At 39.4% G+C, this 24586-nt stretch overlaps 1 long non-coding RNA gene across 1 annotated transcript in view; it reads right to left on the bottom strand.

Moving 5' to 3' along the window:
- LOC127371813 (uncharacterized) overlaps positions 1 to 24586 on the bottom strand; it is a 402823-nt gene that overhangs the window by 318728 nt on the left and 59509 nt on the right. The window lies entirely within an intron of this gene.

Here is a 24586-nt window from a genome sequence, read left to right as displayed (position 1 = left end):
CTTTTTAGCCTCACAAATCAGGGTGGGCTTTTTTTTTTCCCTTCTTCTTCTCCATTCCACTTTCTACATTTAAAGTTCCAAACTGAGCTTGAAGCATACATGAATAGATTTAGTTTCAGCCTGGGACCCTTTAAAATATCTGACGGAAACATTTGATTCATGTTTAGTCACAATTTGTAGCTTAAGTTATATTAATACACAGTCACCAAGGCTTAACACTGCTACAGCTAAGGAGAGAAGATATGTGAATTACCAACTTCAAACAGTAGCCGCTGCACGCCTTTTTACTTTGTTTACCCCTTTTATCTCACTTTTATGATCTTTCTGTATCAGACAACACTCCTTCTTTATCTGTGTTTCTTTTCTATTTTCCATCTAACTGCTCACCTTCCCCTTCAGTCTTTTTACTTCCATCCTTCGTGTCTTTCCGTCCATGCCTCTCGCTCTTCACTTCCCTCTTAAGATAATTACAGTTCATTCTGTGTCAGTGTGTAGGGGGATCCCAGGCTGGCTGAAGCCTGATTAGTTTTTAATCATGAAGTGGCACTTGAGTAAACAGGGAAATATTCTTCCCGTCACTCCAGAGAGGAGAGATGTGTTGTGTGTGTGTGTGTGTGTGTGTGTGTGTGTGTGTGTGTGTGTGTGTGTGTGTGTGTGTGTGTGTGTGTGTGTGTGTGAAATAGTTTGTGTACAAACTGGATGCTGGATGGTTGTCCTTGGGTGCACTACAAACAGACAGACAGTAAGTTAATTAACCAGTCAGGCAGCCAGTCAGTAATGTAGTTATTCATCCAGTTTGCCAGTGACTCTGTAAGTTGGTTAGATGCATGGGGAATGTGTTTTTGTATCAGCTGGATGTCCTTGAGCGAACGGCAAACAGAAGACACAGCAAGCACCCGCACACAAGGTAAATTAACCCATCAGTCAGCCAGTAAGTTAATTAGTGAAATGGGAAGTTAGTCAGTTATTTAAAATTAGCCAATTCTGAACTACGCATGTTAGCCTCTTTGTATGTCAATCAGTCATTCAGTTTGGCAGTTAGACTGATCTTTCAGCGTGAACCTTAATCCAACAGGCATTTGACAGATGGTAGAATGAGGTGGTCAAAGTCTGACGCAATCCAAAAACCACAAGCTTTCCAATATCATATTAAACAGGAAAGAATAAATTCAAAACTTTTAGAATTTCTTATAAAGATGTCTGCAAAGGTTTCTCATAATTTGTATTTAATCTTCTTCAGTCACAACTAAGATATTTAGGCCAATGCTTTACAAACATGGTACTTAGGGGAAACTGCAGATTTGACCTAACTTTGCAGGTTTTTTTCAAAATTCAAACAACAGAAAACGGTTATCAGAATTATCAAAATATCCTAAGTCTGTGCAATGAATGAAAGCATCACAGTAGCACTGTGTGATACTGCTTTGAGATGCGTGTGTGTGTGTGTGTGTGTGTGTGTGTGTGTGTGTGTGTGTGTGTGTGTGTGTGTGTGTGTGTGTCGGACAGAGAAGTTGTTTGTGTGTGAGGTGAATTGATGGGGGCATTGCCAGGGTTTTCCCAACCATTATACAGCGCTGTAGCATAATACAATTTACAAATCTATGCTGATTCTACCATATTTTCGTGTCATATATGTCACACTAGCCTCACATTTTTAAACAAAGGTGGGGCTCAGCTCCTCCACACATGGAGTGGACAGCAGAGTGAAGTAAAAGTGACGTGAGAAAAAGTAGAAAAGCTATTTCCACCTGTTTTGTCACTCGAACTGCACTGCTTGTGGTTGTTTTTAGTGATGATAACAGACATTTTATACTCTTACTACAATTTTGGCCTGTGCAACAGAACTTTCAGCCTCTGGTTCTACTGAAAGTGCTATGTGCAAAAAAAGATAATATACATCCCTGCACAAGGTTGATGGTTTGATCCCCAGCCCCACATGTTAGCGTGTCCTTGGGCATTACATTATTTTGTAATGTAGAAGTTAGTAAAACTTGTGTTATTATCATTTGACAGCAACTATTTATTATTACACTGTAGTACAAGGAACCAACAGATAAAGTCCAGTTACAGTCTCAACCAAAAATACTCATTACCAAATTGTCAAGAAAATAAATCATGAGACAATAAATCTTATACTTAGTTTCATAAATTTGAAGTTAAAAGGCAAAACTATTTGTTGATATTGATGCTGACTGCTGACACTGTCACATGCCCTCAGGTGGGAAACTTTTTTTATTCAAAAAGATCAACACAGCAGCTAACTCTGGCCAAACTACTGCAGTGGCTAAATCTCAGCTGTGTGGTGCACCTGCTGCATGTCCTGGGGAAATATGAGGAAAAAAAGGGGGGTTTCATGCAATTTCAGAGAAATTGAAGGTTGTGCTGGCAATTAGTTGAGATAAAAGCTTAGCACTGTTTGAAGCCACCAGCTGGACTATTATGTGTCAAAATCTGGCTTGGTACTCAAAGCTGTGTCACGGGAAGATTAACTGGGTCCCCAAATGATTGAGGACAAATTTGTTTTCAAACCTATTGGCAGAAATATTTTGAAAATGCCTCTCCGAATGGTGCAGTAAGCAGGCAAATCCCCTGTCAAAAACCTTAAGTTAAAAACTGCCTACCCTCCAAGACTGTGAACTGACTAGTAAAAGTACCAAAAGGATCAATATCATAATGCATAATTTTAGAAGACATTGTGTTGATATGCAGGGTTCAGTTCTCCAGGCAGGAGCGCTCATACCCTCATTTGTTTACCACGTCATACTTAGACACTGAGTATTCTGTTGGGTTCTGAGTTATCATCCATCCATCTGCCTCTCTTCTTGTGCTCCTCTTTATGGACATACATCCATCAAATATATAATATTGTGACTGACTGTTGCTTTATGTGAAAAATGAAAAGCATTATGAGGGGCCTGTTTATTGCTATAGCCTCCTATATGGATCCATGTCTGGAGGTCATGTCTTGTCTTGTCTTCATAGATAAACAAACACTGGGTCATCTTTTGTGTGGGGACTCAATACGTCCCTTCATCGACCCAGCTTTTCACACAGTGTCACAGTCACATGCACATATATACCAAAAAAAGAATCATATGCACATACACACAAAGAAGCAAAAGCAGGCTCTCTGATGGAGAGCTATTGACCTCTGACGTCTGATGAATCAAACTGCAGCTTTCTAGTTATGGCTGTGTTTTGGTGTGCGTCTGAAGCTGAACATAACAAATGACTTCGGTTAGGGAGAGGGCAATTTTACAAGAGAGACAACAGAGAAAGCAATGAGACCAGAAGAAAAAAAAAAACAATAACAACACGTGTGTGTGTGTGTGTGCGCACACGCATGTTTGAAAGTGAAGGGGGAGAGAGGGACAGAGCAAGGCTGTGTGTCAGTGAGTGAAGGTTATGTAAAAGCAATCAGTGGCCTGTTTAATCTTTCAAAAAGAGAGCTTGCTCATTTCCATAATCATCATCTCTCTTTCCCTGATCCCCCACACTGCTTTGCAGCAGGGCCACCAGTCCAAGACACTAAAACAAGTCTGTGTGGGATCCAGTAAGACTACCGCCTCTACTCTTCTGGTCCTCTTCTCCTAAAATGTCCTCATAATCCTCCTCTGGTCTCATTGGCTGACCACACTTGAAGTGGAGGTGAAAAGCCTGTCATCACAGAGAGGGGTAAGACTCAATAATCTGGGGCAGACTCTCCTGGGAGGCATTCATACTGTTGCACTCGGTTGTACACACAACAAGTGCGAGTGATTTGATTATATTGACATCTTTAGCCAGGATGCATTTGCGCTTTACTGATAAGTGAGTTAAATTGCAAGCCTTATTCCATCTGCTATTTCTGGAAAGAAGTTGCTTTCCATATTTCTATATACAATGTCTCTGTTTTTATGCCTTCTAACCAGTTTAGGTAAGAGTTACTGCATCTAATGCATTCCTACAATGTGTTTACCAGAGAAAAGCCTGTGTATAAGCTTGTTTCATTTCTTACTAAGCCAGAGATTGGACAGTGCACATTTACACTTATGATACACCGGACCCACCTTTAGTGCAATCAAGGCCACATGGCAGTGATTGAATCTTAATTTTAAATGTAGATTGTGTCAAGATTAGTTTCCCCTTTGACAAGACTGTGAAAAATAAAAAAATATGACATTAGTGGTGAATTTTCTAAATTGCATTATGCTTGTGTATATTGCTAGCAGGGCTGGGCGATATATCGATATAAAAAATATATCGATATATTTTAAAATGTGATATGGAATTAGACCATATCGCATATATCAACATAGTTCAAATTTGCGCTGAGATCCTTGTTCCAAGCAAGCTGCTGACCCGGAGCTCTCTGCACTGCTCCCCGCGCCCCCACCCCTCCTCTTTCAATAACCTAACCTAATGTTTGTGTTCATATCCATAATTTAGACTGTAACGTTGTCAGACTGTTAGGTAAGCTAACTGAGTAATTACTGATGCTACTGGTAACTTAACGTTAGCTAGCTACGTTGTTTTAATGTAATTGTACTTGCTTGTGTAATAACGGTAGCAGTTTTGGTGAGTAGTAACAGCCTTACTGCCTTCTGAAAATATGAATTTAAAAGTTATAATGCAGCCTAACTTCTGGTCACAACGTGTGTGTGTGTGTGTGTGTGTGTGTGTGTGTGTGTGTGTGTGTGTGTGTGTGTGAGTGAGTGAGTGAGTGAGTGAGTGAGTGAGTGAGCGAGCGAGAGAGCGAGAGAGAGAGAGACACACACACAAAGTATATAACTAATATTATGTTCATAATGTATATATCTTTCATATTGTGTATTGTCTGAATATTTCGACTTATTGTATTATAATTTGATGCTTTGCTTTGGCAATATTGTATTTTAAAAAAACTTTCATCCCAATACAGCCCATTTTGAATTTGAATTTGAATTGAGAGAGAGAGAGAGAGAGAGAGAGAGAGAGAGAGAGAGAGAGAGAGAGAGAGAGAGGGAGAGGGGGAGAGAGAGAGAGACACTGAACATTTGCTCTCACTTTGCGGAATAAATATCGTATATCGATATTCAGCTTAAATATATCGGGATATGACTTTTGGTCCATATCACCCAGCCCTAATTGCTATGTTCTAAAATCAACTTTGGATTTATGGACAATTGGACCATTTTTTTGTGCCTGCATGAGTTATTCAGATGAAGGCTCTGTTTGTAATTGTTCCCCTACAGTGCAATACCTCAGCAGGTAGGAGTTTACTGGAAATTATGTGGCTATCACCTCATTGTCTCCCACTGGCACCTGCACAAAGATAACAATAGGTGTGCAAAGAAATTGTCTCAAATTCTTCTCTTCTTTCTCACATAATCTAGCACACAAATTGCCTTCCTGTCTCCTCGGGAAGCTGCTACCACTTCTCTAGCCCGCAGTTACTCTTCTCCTTTCAGTACGACTTCTATCATCCCATCATACCGGCATGCATTAGGTGACAGGTCTGTAAACACAAAAATAGGTTTTGTTCATATTGTTACTGGATTTTTATTGTGATAAGAATGTCTTGGTGCTGTAGTCTAGAAGCAAGCCTTCCATAATGGAAGGAAGAGCAGAGAACAGCATTGCAGACACAGAGCAGGGCACATTCAGCCAAAACACTTTTGGCCTAGTTACGGCATACAGCAATGATCTCTGCAATTTAGAATAATACACTGAAAAGTGTGCCTGTAGCCAGAGTCACCTGGTAAATTAGCATGTTAAAATAACAAATGTGCAATCCATGGGGCTAAAGCAAGGCTATATATTTCAGAAATATTTGACTGGACAAACAAAGTGCATCCCTCATCTGACTGGAACAGTTGGACCTCTGGTGTTTGATTTGATAAATTCCAAAAATCTGTTATCTAACTGAATCCATTATAAAACTCTAGTGCATGACTGGTTTGCACCCAAATCCATTTGATCATCAACTGGGCCCAAATAAGTGTATCCAATGGATGGACAGGCTGAATGGATAGCTCTGCACCATCATGGTTACATGCAACGCTGATTCTGACACAATAGAAGTTACAGCCATTTGAGATGTGATACTGCAGGCGCCAAATGCAGAAAAAGCAGGAGGAAAAGGGGGGGAATATAAAAGGGGGGACAGGGAAGAAAGACAGTCTAGATTAATCCCCCCCCACACTTTCCATTTAGCATCAACTGAACCCGCTCATATTTAATGCATTTTTAATGAACTGATCTTTCATTGCAAATCTAAAGCTAATTTGGTGTGTTATGAATCCTCTCTGCTGGTTAGCCAACGTGCTAAAGCTGACAATTGCTCTGAAGTGCATGTGTGTCCATGCGTGTGTGCAGTTTAGAGAGAGATTGCTGCAGTGATGTGTGCACATGTGCAGGGTCTCTGTATTTGTGTGTGTGATGGGTATGACAGTTGTTTTGGTGTGTGTATTGGTAAAGGCTCTGCTGTGGCTGTGTGTGGCTCACAGATGGGTTGGATATGCAGAGTGGGCACAGAGGGGCTGGCTGAGTTACAAGCCATATCAGCCAATAGCGTCATTACTCACAATTAGACCCTAAACAGATTAAAGAATAGGGTGACAACCAGCCAGCCAGGCAGTCACGTAGAAAGAAAGAATTTGTATCATTATTGGAACTGTTTTCTACTTTTAGTGTATTTCTTGTGTATTGCTCTTTCATTCTGAATCCAGCACCATCAACTGTTTATTTCTATGTTTTTTTCATTGCTTTAATGTCATGTTCTTTGGTCCTGCCTTCATAACTTTGCCTTCACCTCTAGACCTCTAGAGTTGCTTTACTTCTAATGGTTACACATAAATGCAGCCCTATCTGGTTATCAGTATTTCCAAGGGAGACCGGTAATTTGGTTTTGCCAATGCACATCGGTAATTCCAATCAGTCATCCAGATGGTAAAATAATTTACTGGAGGTTTATGGCAAACCAGGGACACAGCACACCACAACACCGACAGTGCAGGAAAACAGGAAAAACTCCTGATGACTGTTGCTGCTTTATCCTGTCACTGGTTTTACTGCATGGGCCTATAATAGAGATGACTCCTACAAAGGTCAGTAAGGGTGTGAAACATAAAATAATGATGGAGGCAGAATTAAAATATCCTGGGATGTCAGAGTTTTCCAAAAATAGAGTTGGAAATATAGTTGCACATACAAAGGCTATACTTGGGCGGTCCGCTCAATTTAAGAGCTGTAAAGGTAAACAGACACACTACTATGGCCTTAATTCGGTATCAAAATCATTTATTTTAATACATAAATGTCAGAAAACTCTCATTCCACTTAGGCTGACATGTTTGGAAGATAATTTGGTTAAATTTACACTCTATATTACAGTTTCATTTAAATTTTGATACAGTTGCTGGGTCAATACATCAGGAACCGAATATTATTTACAACCTGTATTATGAACAAATACATTTGTTTTGTCTTTCTGTGCCCACCAATTTGGAACTTAACATTTTGGTAATTTTTTGTTACTTGAAAGTCATTATTCAGATGAAAAAATTATTATTTTGTGGTATTCAATTATTAAAGTTACTGTATGGCTCACAATGTCTATTTTAGTCAGATTCATGGCCTGCTCTGCACTCATGACACTGCTCTTTTTGGATCATATTTCCATGTTGCTCTGTGCAGAATAAAATAAGTTTAATAATGTCTCACACTGGCTGAAATTTCACTCGGCGGTACCAAAGGGTACGATCTAAAATAAATACTGTTTTACTCCTCACTTTATGTTCAGATATAAAAGCAAAGAAAAATGTTCCTTCAGCCAGAGAGATTAATTGTGCACATGGTGATGTCTCTAGAGGGTTTGATGTGACAGGTTATACTGAGGTGGATAATTGAAGCTTCAGGCACACAGTAACTGCAGTTAAGACACTGCTAATTGATTTGTCAGAGAAAACGTCAGAATGAATAAAAGCTATTTTGAGAATGGCATAACGATGTATGGGACTGCCCTATGTATGACACTGCATTAATAATGGCTGTGATTTGTTTTCAATGTCTGAATAGCAGGGCTTTAGGTTCAGGCAAATCCACTTATCACATTGCAGTTTGTCTTCACGCATGGAAAATGGAAATGGTAATTGGACTGCACCGTCTAGTCTTCCGACCACTACAGGTCACATTCACCCATTCACACACATTCACCCATTCACACACATTCACAAGCTGACAGCAATCAATAGACACAGAAACAATTCCTGACCTGCTTGAGTTTCCTTTCAGTCAATGGTGTTAGCTTGTTTGGTAGCAGAATAAATAATGGAGTGGGCCTTTGATGCTGGAGATGTGAATTAATTTGGTGTTAAGAAAGAATGTCGAGAAGCTGGTGATTTAAGTGGGTGAATGAGAGTATGAATTCTATTTCCTCTTCTTTCTGTGATTTTGGAAATAAAATTCTCAGAAAACCTAAGTGGAGTCAGCTCCACAGTGCCTTTGCCTTCCTAGTGTTCCTAGTGACTTTTTGATTAGGATAAGTATGATAATTACTTTATCCTGTTTGGAGGTTAGTTAACATTTCAGTCAGGGCTCTTAAGAAACAGATAAACAGTTTAGTAAGGCCTTTGGGATCCAGATTAGTCACTGTTAAGCTTACATTGTTTGATAACAGATTTTCCATAACACCTTGAGAGCTCTCAGATTCATTCATCATCACAGTGTGTCTGGCACAAATCTGGTGAAAGAGGAATGTATTCCAAAAAAGTTCTCATGCGTACTAAATTTCCCAGTGTGAATCAAGCAGTGTAAAATTACACTGGAGTCTTTCAGAGAAAGATTGCCCTAATGCTAGTGAAAATATTTGTAGTGAAACACTGCAGTGTTAGGATCAGTGGCAGATTAAGGATGTCATTGGCCCCTAGGCTACTGTTTGTGTGCCCCCCCATTACTCATCATGCTTTATCAGAAAAAAACCCATTTGGAATCTGACGGGGCACACTTGGCCGCACTAGCATACACACGCACGTTGACACGTGCTTGACACTTTACTATGAACAGCGATGCTACAGAGCATCTGCAAACTGCTAACAGCTTTTAGCTTTCTAAACCAACAGACAGGCCAACATCGGAATATGCCTGCTACTGAAACATAATTACAACATCCTTACTGAGACACAAATCGAACCGCTGTGCAATACAATATCAACAAACCTAAAAATACAATAAACACAGCAGCTGCAACAGCACACAAACAGTACTATCATAATATTCGTAGCTTTTAGAAGCTTTTCTTCCTTGTTTTTTCTGTCAGAGAAGTCCTTAATGAGGCTGGTAAAATCCAGTTCATGCAGAATATCATTTTCGATGAACATCAGAGACAGGTCTGTCTATTTTAGCCCATTGTGGCTCTCAGTCTGTTTTTAACTAGTGCCAGTTTTGAAAAAGAACGCTTCCCGCTGGCATTGGTTACAGGCAAAGTCATAAATAGTCGGAGGGCAATATCAACATTTGGAAACACTGACTGTAGTTTCCGTTCTCTAATACGTTGCAAGAATGACCTTGCTGACGTGTCCTTTTTTTTTTTAATATATAAATTCTCTATATTGTCTAATATCGTCCACAAAATCTTCCTCCAGATCACCTGCATATTTCTTCTGGTGATAAGTCGCTCCTGTACGAAGATCTTGTTTGGAGATGGATGGAATGTCTCCAAATGAATCCAAGTGTCTGCTAAATATCTTTGTACGACAGAAACCTCTGATCCAGTTTCGTAACGAGTCGGTCTATGACGGCAATAAAAACAACCTTGCTTTGAACCTGTCTCAGCCTGATTGTTCACAGTCAGGTTCAGCACATCCGTCTGCTTGTTTTTTCTTTTTCTGTACTTCTGTGTGTCCACTTTGTAGTGCTGAGACACAGCTGGAGACGTGTTTTTTTGCATCACTCTCAAACTTCAAAATCAATGTCAAAATCATCCCGTAGGCTGGCCAAATAACCCCTCAATTAGCTGATCAAAGTAACAGCATTCCATAATCCAGTTCAACTGTCTGTAGAGCAGTACTGGTCTTGTGAAAAAGTTTCAGTATGTTGCTTCACATATCACACAGAAAGGCATTCTCTAGGTTTTTTGTCCATCATCGGTGTGTGTCCGGGGCTTCATTTTGAGTAGTTTGATTTTGGTTCGTATCATTACTTTATAACTTTTGCAGTGACTCTTGAATTCTGGCATAGTTCTGGTTCAGTTCTTCTGTTGCTTGCGCGTGTAGTGACCATCTAGGGTTCGAAAAGTCTTTTCAAAGTTTTTATTCTGTGGTTGTCATTGGGCTGTAGACCCGCTGTAATTGTCTGCCAACGGGCTGTGTCTGCACGTAGTTGAGAAATTCCTCCATCTCAAGGCAACAGTTAACACAGTTAACCACCACTGAATGCCTTTGCCATATTTTTCTATATTTGTTTTAAGAATGGGTCAAACTCTCTGATAACTTAACCCATAAAGTTCCTGTTATCAGGCTGCCTGAGATTTCACTGTGTCCCCTGACTAAAAACTTCACCACCGCAACTACCCTCTTGAAAACTTCGGTCCAATATTCACATACACTGTCAAATTGCTTTTCAGTTCTGAATCTATACTTCCAGCACAGCACATAAGCAACCATAGCATTTCTGTGGTGCTCCGATCCTTCATGTTCAGCCAAGCGCGCAGCGGCATTCTTCCAGTCACTGTAGCCTGCTGTCAGTGCAGACTGAAGATCACTGTCCCCAAATAATTTACATGCAAAACAAATCACAGTGCCTTTTGAGGGGGGATATGCAACCATTCTCTCGGCACAGTTTCACCATTTGCCAGTTTCCTTTTAAACAGGGTTTTGGAAAAGTACAGTTTTTGGAGTTTGTGCTGTTTTTCTGAGGCAGCAACGTCTGTGGCGTTGTTCTGACAGGCTTCAGGTCCCATTTTAACCCAGTATGTCCTCAAGTCTTTATCAATTTTATCCCAGCATGCAGGATTCGAGCTATAGGTAGCGGGATCTGCGGCATCTTGCGCCCCTCTCCGCAGCAACATGTGAGGCCGTCATGGAGGGGTCAGCAGGCGTGGTGGCGGGGACATCACGGCTGATTCCCAGGGTGTTAGTGCTTTTGTCTCAGACTCCTGATCTGAGTGAGATTGTGAGGCATGGTAGCGGGCAGCTTGACCAGTGTCCTTGTCATGTCTAAAGCTAGCTGCAACTAGAGCTCACGTTGCAGTATCAACGGCGCCAACATTAGCCTTTAGCCCCCTGTCCTTTTTACAACAAGATGAAGATTCGACAGCCTGTCAATTTAGGAATGTTCTTGAGTAGATCTTGCTCACGCTGTTTTTTCATTCATTGTGCTTTTTTTTTTGTGCTCCGCTATCAGATTTACTTTCTGACATTTTGTTGCTAAGCTGTCCAGTGGCAGTGAGTGACGTATCATTTAAAAAACAAAATTACCTTATGAACCTGGCAACACGATGGCAGCTGTAAATGTGTTTCTTTTTATGTTTCTTATGGCTTTTTTTTTTTTTTTTCGATGTAGCAAATTAAAACAATTCAAAATAGTCTGGCCAATCTGGGGCCCCTGCACACATGGGGCCTATAGCATTAATAAGTGTGTGGTTATAAATCCTCTGCTACCCATCTGCTTCTCTGTGTTCACATGGGAGAATGGAGGTAAAAGTGCTTTACAATTAGTTCACCAAATGAATGTAACCAGACAGTTGCTGCCATGATGAAACTCAGTGGAAGTCTGAAGTGGATATCATGTGGGCAGGTCAAATGCATACGTTTAAAAAGGACCACTGTGTAGGGTTTAGTGGCAACTAAAAGGTAAAGTTACAGAATGCAACTATCTGAACAGCACTCACATCTGTGTTTGACGACCTGGGAATGACAACGGGCTGTTAAGTGTGTAGGAGAAACTATGGTGGCGGCCATTAATCTTGTGAAAAACAGTCAGTGTTTGGTTTGTCCGCTCTGAGCTGCTGTAGAAATGGCAGTTGAAATGGCGGACTCCATGGAAGGTGACCTATGTGTCTGTAGATAAAGGTAACTCAGGTAAGAAAAACAATTTCTATATTCTGATGACTAATTATATGTACCATTGGCTATTGGTTTTCTGAGAATTGGGGACATTTCCACATCAAGTTTAGGTTTCATAATACTATATTATATACTATATATAATTTTGTTAAGTATTTCTACATGTTCTACAATTTAACAGGTAGCACACTGAGCAGCAGATACCGAATTCTGTATTTTCCCTCTTTCTCTACCTCCTCCTCACCATCTGAGACCGTCCATTTTTATTTCTTCTCCTCTCATTTTCTCCTCTATTTCATCTCTTCTTTCCACCCATCTGCCCTCCTTTCCTCTCCTCTCTTTCCCATCTCCTTCCCTCTCCTCCATCGTCTGTCCTGGACATTTTCCCCTCTCCTCTTCTCATTCTCTCTTCTCCCTCTCCTCCTCCTCCTCCTCCTCCTCTCCTGACAGAGCTATGAATAACAATTAGAGTATATACAAGTCACAGAGAAACCGTTTAAAAGTTTGAAATCACTTCTCAGTAAAGTATCAGCCTGTTTCAGCCTGAGGGAGGGAGGAGGGGGTTACGGCTAAAACCAGGTCCATTGCTGAGGATACTGAGAGAAAAGGGGGGAAATTATTATTTCTCCTCCGCCCTGCTGTCTGCCAGTCCTCAGTAAAGAGGAGATTATTTATCAGCCGTTCCTGTCTGGTGCCCAGAGAGTTCTAGTTATCATGTGAGAGGCGCTTGAACAGCAACACAAAGAAACTCCTCTGATTGTTGTCGTCATGCCGCTGCAGCTTTAATAACAAGCTGGTAACAAAGAAACGTCTTTGGCTTGCTGCTTATTAAACAAGCTGCTTTGACAACACGCATGAAGCCGAGGTGAAGGCAGTTTTATTTTATTTTGGGATAAAATCTAGGGTGCGGTGGCACACCTTTCAACGTGTGAGAGAAATATGTTATCAGTTTTGGAAGCAGTGAGTTGTTGACAGCGTCTGGACGTATTTTACCTGACATAATCGAAGTTATTGATCTAAGGATTCATTAATAAGTTTGATTTATTTCTTACCTCCATAATAAATAGAAAGTGAAATTAACACTCAATATTAGTTTTGTTACCAATGTTTCTTTGTTGCTCTTCATGTGTAATGTGTTAATTATGACACAATAAAAATAAAATTTGAATAATATATCAAATTAAGAAATTTTTCTCTCAGGCACATTCTGATCTGGATTTATTGCTATTATTTTACCCACCCTGTGAAATTAAATTTTGTTCTGTTAATATTTGTTAAGGAATCCCTGACATGTCACTTGGCATGCACTTTACTCAAATGCGTCATGCAACTCCTCCACGTGCAAGTCATGAATCGGTCTGGCATTACCACTCCTTTCTGCAATGCGAGACTATAAGCGTATATTAGGTTGTGTGAAACTTGATGACAGGATACATGTTTGAGCTCCATATGTCAGCTTTTAAAATCACCACAAGCAACATTTTCCAAGCACTTTAAGAATTCACAGGCATGCCTAGATGTGGGACAGCTACTTTTTGTTGGTTTGGCATCAAGTAGCAAGGCTTGAAATGTTCAATTAAGCATGGAAACCTCATGGAAAGGGGCTGTTCATCCACCACAGTAAATTCCATAATTATTTCCCTTCGTCAGCTTTGCTTTATTGTTGTCTGGGGTTTCTCACGCTTCTTCTCTCCTTCCAACAAGTTGTTGCTTCTGCACTTCCTTCTTGATTGTTTCTTGTAGATCTTCATCACATTCCTCCGCATGATGCTTCTGCAAGTGTTTTACTGTTTAGGATGTATTTGAAACAGTTGCTCTGTATATATTTGCTTTTTAGATTACTACTGGTTATTTAGTGTACAATACCTTCATGCAAGTGATGTCAAGACAGCCGGCAGCTGCTCTCACTTGCATGCTATATTGAAATGTCTGCTGTTATTATCTTGTGAAATGCTGCTACTTATATTGCGTTATATAAAAATATTAAAAATAAAGAAAGCAGCATAGTTTTCGGAGCAGTTCTGCTTCCCAAACACCCCAACAATGCTGCCAAACCCCCCTCCTACCACCACCCGAATTTTTGAATCTCCCCTCCACTAACCAATTTCCACCACAGTCACCTCTGTCCCCTGCACTGCCTCACGCTGGCTAATTGAAATTGGCACATTTAATTTAGCCCCACAGCCAGCTTCATTCCAGTGATGGATGGCAGTGGATGAGTGTAATTGAACTTTGGAGAAAAGAGGAAGGAAGCAAAAGAGGAGACATCAATTAGCATAACCTGACTGGCCACTTCATTTATCAGCAGGGACTGAGGGCTTGGAATAGAATAGAACAGAATAGAATAGAATAGAAATCGGTGAACCTAATATACCTACCCCATTCATTTAGCAGGTTTTTTGTGTCTTTGCGGTAAACACATAAATGCAGAAGAAGACAAGGCGACCACTGGTGTAGATTGCAGTATATCTGACAATTAAGATCTCTGGATTCCATTTCATCTCTCAGTAATGCAGCGCGAGGCTGTGCAATATCTGTCTTTTTGGCTCCTTTAGTTTGTTATTTAAAGTTGCAGTATTGGAGTGTAGATTCCTGTCAAGCCTCTCTTTTCCCTTGCATTTTAATAATGTCCTGTTTTCCTTTTTCCTCCTTTTCTTTATTTTACAAGCACTCATTGCCTGCTATCAGCTCACACTGACACCGCTGTATATATTTATCTGCTCATTTTCCCTTTATTTTATTATTTCTACTGTATTTCGAGACTTGATTCATGTATGTGTCTTTCCAGAGTCATGCTGATATTGTTTCATAACTGTCAGAAGGCTGTATTCTACCTGTCAGCTCTGGTTAAGTTGCAGTAACAACAGATATATGGCCTGCCTGTGTGTCAGCTCAGTGTATGTGTCAGTTTCCCCTGCACTTACAAAGAAGAGGAATCTGTGCTCATAATAAAGTAACAGTTCAGCTGAATGCGAACCGAGTCTGTGTCTCTGTGTTTTGGTAAGGTAAGGCCCAAATCAATGTGCGGTATCTTTTAACCCGAAGTGATGCAATGTCAAAATCCTTCACACTGTTGCTGTTCTATACCTCAGACTTTCCTTTTAGATGCCTCTTCAGTTGTCATTTTGCTTCATTGATTTTGATGTGTGAATATGCATCGAGGGCAAGTTAACAAGCTACTAAATGTCAGGAAAGTGCTAAAAAAGGCCAAGACGGTGGCTGTGAACTTAACAATTATTTGGCATGCTCTGATATAAGGAAGATAAAAACTGAAAAGGACCATCTTGGTGACTTAGGGGCTTCCTCACATGTACACCAGGAATGAAGATAATATATATTTTTATAAAGTTTATTTTAAACAAAACAGGTGGGTTTCTGGGATTTGGGACCAAAATCTTCCCACTGAACCGTATAGAGTAGTAGATTATTATGATGCACATAAAACATTAGGTCTTAACATGAATTACCAATTTGATGCAGTTTTTAATTATTGGATTGACGGATAGAGTTTTTGACACAAGAACTGGTAGGAAGAGACGGCCAAACAAAAACATCTGATTTTAACATGATGATGAAGTTACTTGACAATTCACCAGAGACATAGCCTATATATGAATACTGCACAAGCAGATGTACACACAAACACACACAATCCACATAATATGGAGGTCGTGAAGAGAGAGTTCCGTAGACTCAGGAAGTACTCGACAACAAACACTGTTTGAAGAGTGTTTACAAAGCTTCCAGGCAAAACACGACTTCCACATTTCGGTTTCTTCACTTTTTGATTTCTTTCTTCTTGCCTCCCCTCTTTCACTCCCCTTTCTCCATATATCACTCTCTCTCTGTCCTGCAGTTCTGCTTTCCCTCCCTTTCCATCTCTCCATCTTTTCTTTTCTCTTCCTCCTGCTCCATCTCTCCTCTAGCTAATTAGATCAAGACATATAGTGGCTGTGTGACAGTATTCTCAATAGAGCGCAGGGGCAATATGAATAATTGAGAAGCTATTATCCCCTGCTATTACACCCCGAACCGAGCAACAGGGTTGGCTGACACGGATAATACCGCAACCACTGTCATTTTTCATCGTTTGTGTCTGCTACTAATGAATAAGTGGACACCTGTTTTCTTTCTTTTATCCAAAATATTACTATTAGCAGCGCTAGTAATCCTATCACTGTTAGTATTATTTTGCCATATTGCAATAAAATGGTGTCTGCCTCCAGACATGACACAAAAAATTCTGTTTGTGTTAGCACAAATACGAGCTGCCCACCTGCTATTATTTCAGCATTAAATTATAGTCCCTGGTCTGGTTTTGACTCTTTATTGTAGCCCACAAACAAACACAATTGTACGTTAGAAAATTAATCGAGGACGACACTATAAATCATCTGTCACATCCTTTTCCATCAGCATAAATACTCCAAAGACGTGGTAATGCAGTTATTATCTGGCTGATGCTATAGCTAGCTGGCATTTCTTCAGGGAACACTGATGTTAATTAACTGTTCCCATATGAACATGTGTTAAGGCCTCTGCTGTCAACAGGCTGGAACAATCTGGTGACATTTCAGACTTACAGGCATGGACTCCAAATATATAAGCCGCCAATATGCATTAGCCTATGTACTGACAGCACATTAGCCCGGTCCAATCAGCCTTTGTGAAAATGTCAATGCAAACAACATACTTCATGCAGGCATATAGGGAAAGAAGTGGATGAGACAAAACTAGGAACATGCAGGAACATGGCTCATGGCTTTAATTTCACTGTCTTTAGGTACCAGTAAAATGGAAGGTAGAGCGTCTTTAACTTCAGTAGTAGTGTAGTATTTCCGAGTTCAACAGAATATGTGCGTACAGGGTTTAGCTATGTGAGGGATTTAAATCGAATCCCACAGATCTGATTGGATCACTCAAAAGTGGCATGGCTTTGTGAATATGGCAGCACAATATCAGGGTTGTAGGGAGATATGGAATACACTGCTGGCTTCACCCGACACCTTCCTCATACACATTGTTAGATCAGGAAGAGGAGGAGGAGGTACAAATAATATGTTAATATGTTGTACACTGGGCTTTGCTAATAACAGTGTCAGAACTGAAAGGTCATTCAAACCATCTTATTTATTTAACCAGATATTTTTACACAGTTGCACGCTATAATTTTAAAATGCTTGCACTGTTGAGCCCTCTATGAAGTGCTTTTTGAAGTTCAAGGAGATGTAAAAAATCCACAGGTTCACGATGGACAGAATTCAGTAGGCAAGATTTTAAAGAAGAAACTAAAATTAAACTTAATAAAAGTCAAAACTTCCATGTGACAGCAGACGGACATGACTACTTTTTTGTGAATGAAGATCGATCTCCTTTCAGATTCTGACTAAAAAGACTAAAAAGAAAACACTAACACACACACACACACACACACACACACACACACACACACACACACACCCCCACCCACCCACCAGTGGTGCTGAAAGAAATTCAATCAGAAAGGGTATTTGCTTTTTGTAATGGGGGCAGAGCAGAATCTGACTCCATTCTTTATCTTCTTTCTCTCTTCTATTTTCCTTAAATCTGTTTTTTTCCCCTTTTCTCTTCATTATTAGTCTCTCCCTCTTCCACACCACACTGCTTCTTTTTATGTACTTATCTCTTCACCACCTTTCTCTTTCCGCCTGTCTGTCTACACCTGTTCTTTAGCTCGGACACTGTTCTTTTTCCATCTTCTCTCTCACAGCCACAACACACCATACACCATACACCATGAGTGGAGGCAATATCAATTTAACTGGCTGGACAGGACAAAAAGTGAGGTAGAGAGAGTGTGTGTGTGTGTGTGTGTGTGTGTGTGTGTGTGTGTGTGTGTGTGTGTGTGTGTGTGTGTGTGTGTGTGTGCGTGCATATGTGCGTATGTGTGTGCACAAAAATGAGACAGAGAGTAGGTCTCTGGAACTCATCTACACAACAACACACCCTGTTAAAGAGAAGCCTTGTATAACAAAACAATCCCTTAAATACACTCTCTCTCACACACACACACACACACACACACACACACACACACACACACACACACACACACACACACACACACACACACACACACACACACACACACACACTCTCTCTCTCTGAGGTATCTGATCTAACGAAACACAAAGACAAACAGCGAGTTGACAAGGCACATATGCACTGATGCAGTATTTACCAGTGTGGACTTACTATGACTATGGATGTGTGCAAATGTGTGTGATTTGTCACAGTCCTAATGTGGGGACACATTCTGGGTATAGCTTGTTTACTTGGGTACAAAATTGATGTAGGCTTCGATTTTACTCCCAGCTTTAATGTCTTAATTGGTGTTAAAGAACCAGCTAGAGTTTATGCATATTTTAGCCAATTTACCCTAAATCCAAAACACTGCTGCCCGCCGTTAGTGTAGTGTATACCACACATACCACACATTTTTTAAATGTGTTTCTTTCTACCCTCCCCTCACTGGTTTACACTTATTACAAAAAAAAAACCTGAAATAAATAAATATCATTGTGTATTCATATTGGGAGCTACACTTTACTTCACTGTGGCTGGCTTATTAAAGTTGAAATATTCCAACTTTACACACAGTGTCATCTACCGTTACTGTAATTTTCTGTCGGCCTCATAATTTTTCCATCCTGCTCTAATGCACTAACATGACTTGCAGTTGTGTACCGTCTGAATGTGAATGCAACATAATCAAAACGATGTTGCAGAGAGTGACCATCATCCATCAGTTTCATTCAGTGGGGATTTGGGGATTTTAGGAAGTGAAAGCCACAGCTGACTTGTGACTTGCATGAATAAACCTACAACAGAAATTGTTTTTATCAAAAGGAGAAACTTATAACTCAGTGACTGATGATTTAATGCATGTCTGTTACCTCGTTAATATTCAGTTATATGGATGCATTCACCAAGGTAAGGAATGCTGCATCACACTAAATATAATCTCTGATAACTTCAACAAAAGTCTTTTAAATAAATTCATTTTGGTGAAAAGATGCTGCCAAAGTCAGTATATGAACAGCTCAGGTTTCAGGTTAGCGGCACTAAAGGGAAGTAAAGGCAGCACCAAACCGTGCCCTCTTCTTATTCATTAGTTAGTAAAAACGGACTTACACTTGCTCTGGGGATGTGTACGTTATCAGTTACATCTTAACTCTAAACTGAGGAAGAAGAAGATGAAGACGAAGAAGACATAATAATACATGCAAATTATAATAAGTTTTTATGTTTGAAAGTTTCAGTTGACTGCAGACAGGATGATAAGATTGCAAGAATTAATTCGACAAAACAAGAGATCCAGTGTCTTTCACCTGTTTTTTTAGAAACTCAGCTGATAGCAAAATAAATAAATTTATTCAGGGATAAAAGAATGTTTGATTGTGCTGAAAGTCATAGGAATCATCTTGATATTTTGGGAAACCGTCAGATCTCTGTCCCACAAAGTTACAAGAGAAAATGTTTATGTTCTGTGAAAATCAAAACAGGATGCAACAGTTTTACAGTTATATGGGATGGAGTTGTATGTATACCTGCTGAAGCCCACAGGTCACTTGGGAGCAGATGAAAGTAGGCCAACCAGAGCTAGTTGTACCTAACTATACCTACTGAAGCTTCAAAAAAAACAAAAAAGAAAAGACAAATATGCCCGATGTGAAAGGATTATTTCTGTCGTGCCACAGGAGAACTACCGTATGAAAACAATTAGTCTCATTTCTGCAGGTTTGATTAACACTCCACCTAATGTTTAAGCCCCGAGGCCTTAAGGCCACAGGAGACGGTGCTAATTAAAACATATATCCTCAGCCTTCCATTGCTGGCTAATTAAAACATATAGCACCTTCAATCGTCAGAAATAGCTAATCTAATCATTTAATACTTTCTCTGTTGATTGCTGCCTAATTAGAACATATTACCCTCAGTCGTCATTGCTGGCTAATTAAAACATATACCTCTGATCTTTGTATTTGGGTGTACTTAAGGAATACTGATGCTTTTCTCGGCTCTTATAACCCAGTGGGCTCTGAACTTTTTTAATTCCCTAGCCAGAAAATATGCATCTGTGTAAAGGTAAAGGCCGCGCTGCAATGAGAAGGAAGAAGGAGCTTTCAGTCATTCTCCATTTGCAAGAGATCAGAGTGTCATTTGAAGTGCAGGAGAAAAAATTCAATGCAGCGTCTGCTGTCAATGAACTGGTGTTAATGGAAATGTCTTAAGATATGTATTGGGTTCTGCTGGAGATATCTTTCATTTAATACCTGATTTAAAAGACTGGCTTAAATTTTAAATTTATAAATATATAAAAAGGAAAGATTTTCTGGGTAAAATTAGGTGACGGTAATGTAAAAATGGTATATCTAGGGAAAAAAAAACTATATGATGACTATTTTTCTAAGTCTTATAGAGCTGGGAAGTGGAAGGGGCTGCTGGCTGTGTTTTAACCTGTTCTGTATTCCCATTTAATTTCATACTACAATACCCATGAGTCTTGACTGCCGTTGCTATGGAGAAGAAGCCATTCAGAGATGTAGTGAAAAAAAATGTCTTTTTGTTGAATTTGTTACTATAAACTTGAGTCCTAAAACAAGCTGATTTAAGCTGCAAATTGTATTGTCATTTTTCTCAACACCATAATCCTCAGCTTCCTGCCGTTAGCAGGTCTGAATGAATTGCCTACTCTTTTCCTGTATTTCAGAAATACAACATTTGCAATTATATGAAGACAGACACATTTAACCTGCAAATATAAATGCCATTGTTTAGGATTACTTGCACAAAACTAAAACTATAATATAATATAGGTGCAAAGATTGAGTTCAAGCTTAAATTTAAGCTGCAAATTGTATTGTCATTTTTCTCAACACCATAATCCTCAGCTTCCTGAGTTCGTATTCCATCTATAAATTAGTAGTTTGAATGTAAATTAATAAGTGGTGGATGAGTGTGTATCAGGCATTTTTACCCTCTTCATGCATGTTTATACAACTTAACTTATTTGCTCCAACAACAGTTGATCATTACTAGGGATACACTGTTAAACGTAACTTAAAAGTTTGTAAGACTTAAGATCCTGTAAACATTTGCAAAATGTAATGAAACACTTTTTAAAACCTGGAATTAACGGAAGAGTGTAAATCAGAGCTGTTAGTGTTTCACCTAACACCTCTCATTCTATATCAACAGTTTTGAATCCTCTTTTCTAACTATTCGTGTGATTGGAAGAAACAGCCTTATTTGAGCAAGACACTGAACTCCTACCTGCTTACAGTCAATGCTGTAGCTGAATGTCAGCTGTATGTCCAAAATGCAGAATCTCAACATTGCTGATAAGCCACTTTTTTCAGCACAATTCGTCAGTTGTTTCAAGCGTAATTAGAAGCTATTTACACTTAATGCTCAAATGTCTTGCACAGTAATTAGAAGCTATTTACACTTAATGCTCAAATGTCTTGCACAGTGTTCATTTTCCATGAATACTGAAAACTTGAGAAAACCCAGCCTATGGTAAGAATGCTTTTAAAATCAGTATTTATTAGTCATGTAAATTTGTACAATATAACATTAGCAGTTGTCATGGAAGGTCGATCTAATTATACAAATGTCCTAGTGTAATCTGTGCATACATAATAACACCTGGGAAATGTGTCTAATATTGTGTGACTGCTTCAATCACAGAGATACTGTGGCTTCCTCCAAGAACAAACACTTTGAATTATTCAGTGAATTCATACATTTAATGCCTCTAATGGTAATTCTGTCCTCGATTCATCATTTCTGTTTGTTTTTCCGGATGAGGAAATTCATATCCACTGTATTGATATTAAATGGCTAAGCGTATGTGATTATCTTGACTCTTCCAGTTGGCTGGAGGGCTTTTAGTTCTGCGACTCTGCTCCCCATTCATCAGCTAATCACAGGCTGTAAATCTCAGCCGTTCATTCTAATATCAACACTACCCTCATGCAAAATAGAGAAGCAATGTTTATGCAGCGGCTCTAATGCCATTGGCAGTCACGTGTCTCTGATTTGAAGATTCATTAGATTATCCCAGGGTTTACACAACAACACGATGGCAGATTTAGTAAAACACGAGAAATGTAAGCATCTCCTATTAACATCAGTGTCATGCTATAATATATAAAAAAAGACAGTGACATGATTCGATCCAATTCAAAAATGACACTTTTAAAATGGTAATGGTGCCTAAACAGTGCCTGAACCAATACCTAAAATGAAGGTCAATGGCATTAAAGAATGGTGTTTATTTGTTGCTAAAGCAATTCTGAACTAACAATTCAACATTATAGTATCTGTTAAAGGTCCAGTGTGTATTATTTAGGAGGATCTATTGGCAGAATTTTAATAGAATATACATAGGTATGTTTTCACCTGAATATAGGAAATGTGTTTTCATTACCCTGAAATGAGCCATTTTTATGTTTTGCGGCCACTATGGTTTCTTCTACACATTTCACAGCCCTTTCTCATTCCCAGGTCGTCAAATATAGATGCGACCGCTGATCAGTTAGTTCCCTGCTAGATGCCACTAAATCCTACATACTAGTCCTTTAAGTTTGAAGAATCTTTTAATATATCCGACTATCCGACTAATGAAAAGTGGGTTGGCTAAGACTCTTCTCAGCAACGGTTAAGTTGACTATTAGAGGGAAGCCTTAGTGAATGATCAATAAATAAGACTACAGTATGAACATAAGGCTTCAAATACACCCAGTGATTGGTACCGGCCAATACTGCTTCCAAGACTGTTGTAATGTTAACTAGCAATGGCATACACAGTGATTCCTCTGGTGCCTGTAATGTCCACGCCAACTAACTGCTAAGAACTCACGCATAAGTGGCACCAAAATCTCCATCGTAATTTGATCTGGTAGGTACTGCTGGTATAGGATTTTTATTTTTTTTTTAATGTAAAGACAAAAGGCTGAAAGTTTAAGCTGTAAGCTGACCACTAACTCGTCTGAAATGGACAATAATGCTAAAGCATTACAAATAGACAGTTACCTATATTAGTCATTTGTACATTTCTGTATCTGCTTTCACTTATATCTGTTTTAAAACAAATTATCTGTATATGTTGGAACAAACTGGATCTGAGTTCAAATTTCTATAGTGAAACATTAGTTGTAGCTTTTCAGTGACTGGTATCACTCATGGCTGCTCGCACAAGTCCTTTGAATATGACAGGCCTATATTTAGAAAAGCCCTGCATGGAATATCTTAAACCCTGTGTAATCCAGTTATGCCGTTTTAAAAGGCTAGTTTAATATAAATGCATTTGATTTGGATAACGCAGGGTTAAAATGAGCTGTTACAGCTACCATCTCTCTAAGAATAGTGTTCATTAACCTTCTCTCCTCTCTGTTTCCTCTTTTCATATATCTCCATTTTTCTTCTTTCTCCATACTTCTTAACCACCATCACCACCAACCCTGTCCTGCTATTTTCCTTATTATTTGAGTGGTTGCTTTCAACAATTTGGTGGCTCAGTTGTATTCAGTACAGTATTTCACCTTTTCCATTCAAGCATAGCCTTTTTGATCAACAACTGATTACTGCATCATTTTATGGTAGCTTTAAGTGATTATACCTTTCTGGTTTCTTAAATAAGGTTGGTTTTTCTAATCAACTAAACACAACGGATGTATGTGAAATCTGACTTGGTTCATGCTGCAGTTGCCAAATTTGCATATAGTGGTTGCACAGGGTCACAAGAGATAATGAAAACTCCAATTATAAAATCACATATTGCACTGATTGCAGCAGGCAAACAGTAACTGCCCAACATGCTGGACTGCATAAACAAAGGAGTGGTCAATGAGTTTAGTCACGTCTGATTCCAATTTTATGCTTTACCCTAATTTTATTGTGATCGTTTGAATGTTAATGTCCTACAGATTTTTAAAACCCCATAAGTCTGTATATAAAGCATGTCAAGGTCCTTCTAGGAGGATTAACATGTCAAATATGTTGAACATCTTCAATTCTGTTATATCATCAAGTATGGTTTCATTGTTGTTCCAGTGTTTCCTCTATGTTGATTTTGGAGCGGCGGCCCGCCCGTTAAATTTCTGCCGCCACGGTATCAGAAATGGGGCAGACGCACAATGTAGTCACGGTTGCCTTTTAAATGATCCTGCTGACATAATGCACCCCCATTGGCTGCCGCTCACATTGCAATTTAACAACAAGTAGAACTATTCAGAGGTTATTGGGGCTGTCCAGTTTTACTCCACATACTCTTGTGTTGATGTAGCTTATTGTCAAAATGTTCGCTTTCTTCCAAGTCGACTATTAAACTAACAGCTACACCAAAAAACGTCACCGCGGTGGGTCCGTTTTAATTGGACAACGTCCTGATATCAAACATCTGGAAACATTAAAACGGTTTGTGTTGCAGCGAAGTTTCAGTTCTGTTTCATACGTAAAACGTTTGCCGACGTGACAGGACAGGATGGGCCGGGGGGGACAGGCCTGCCCCCACTGCT

Source organism: Dicentrarchus labrax, unplaced genomic scaffold (genome assembly GCF_905237075.1).
Source record: "Dicentrarchus labrax unplaced genomic scaffold, dlabrax2021, whole genome shotgun sequence".
Lineage (NCBI taxonomy): Eukaryota > Metazoa > Chordata > Actinopteri > Moronidae > Dicentrarchus > Dicentrarchus labrax.
The sequence above is the reverse complement of the archived record's forward strand: the minus strand, read 5'-3'. Positions and strand labels throughout refer to the sequence as shown.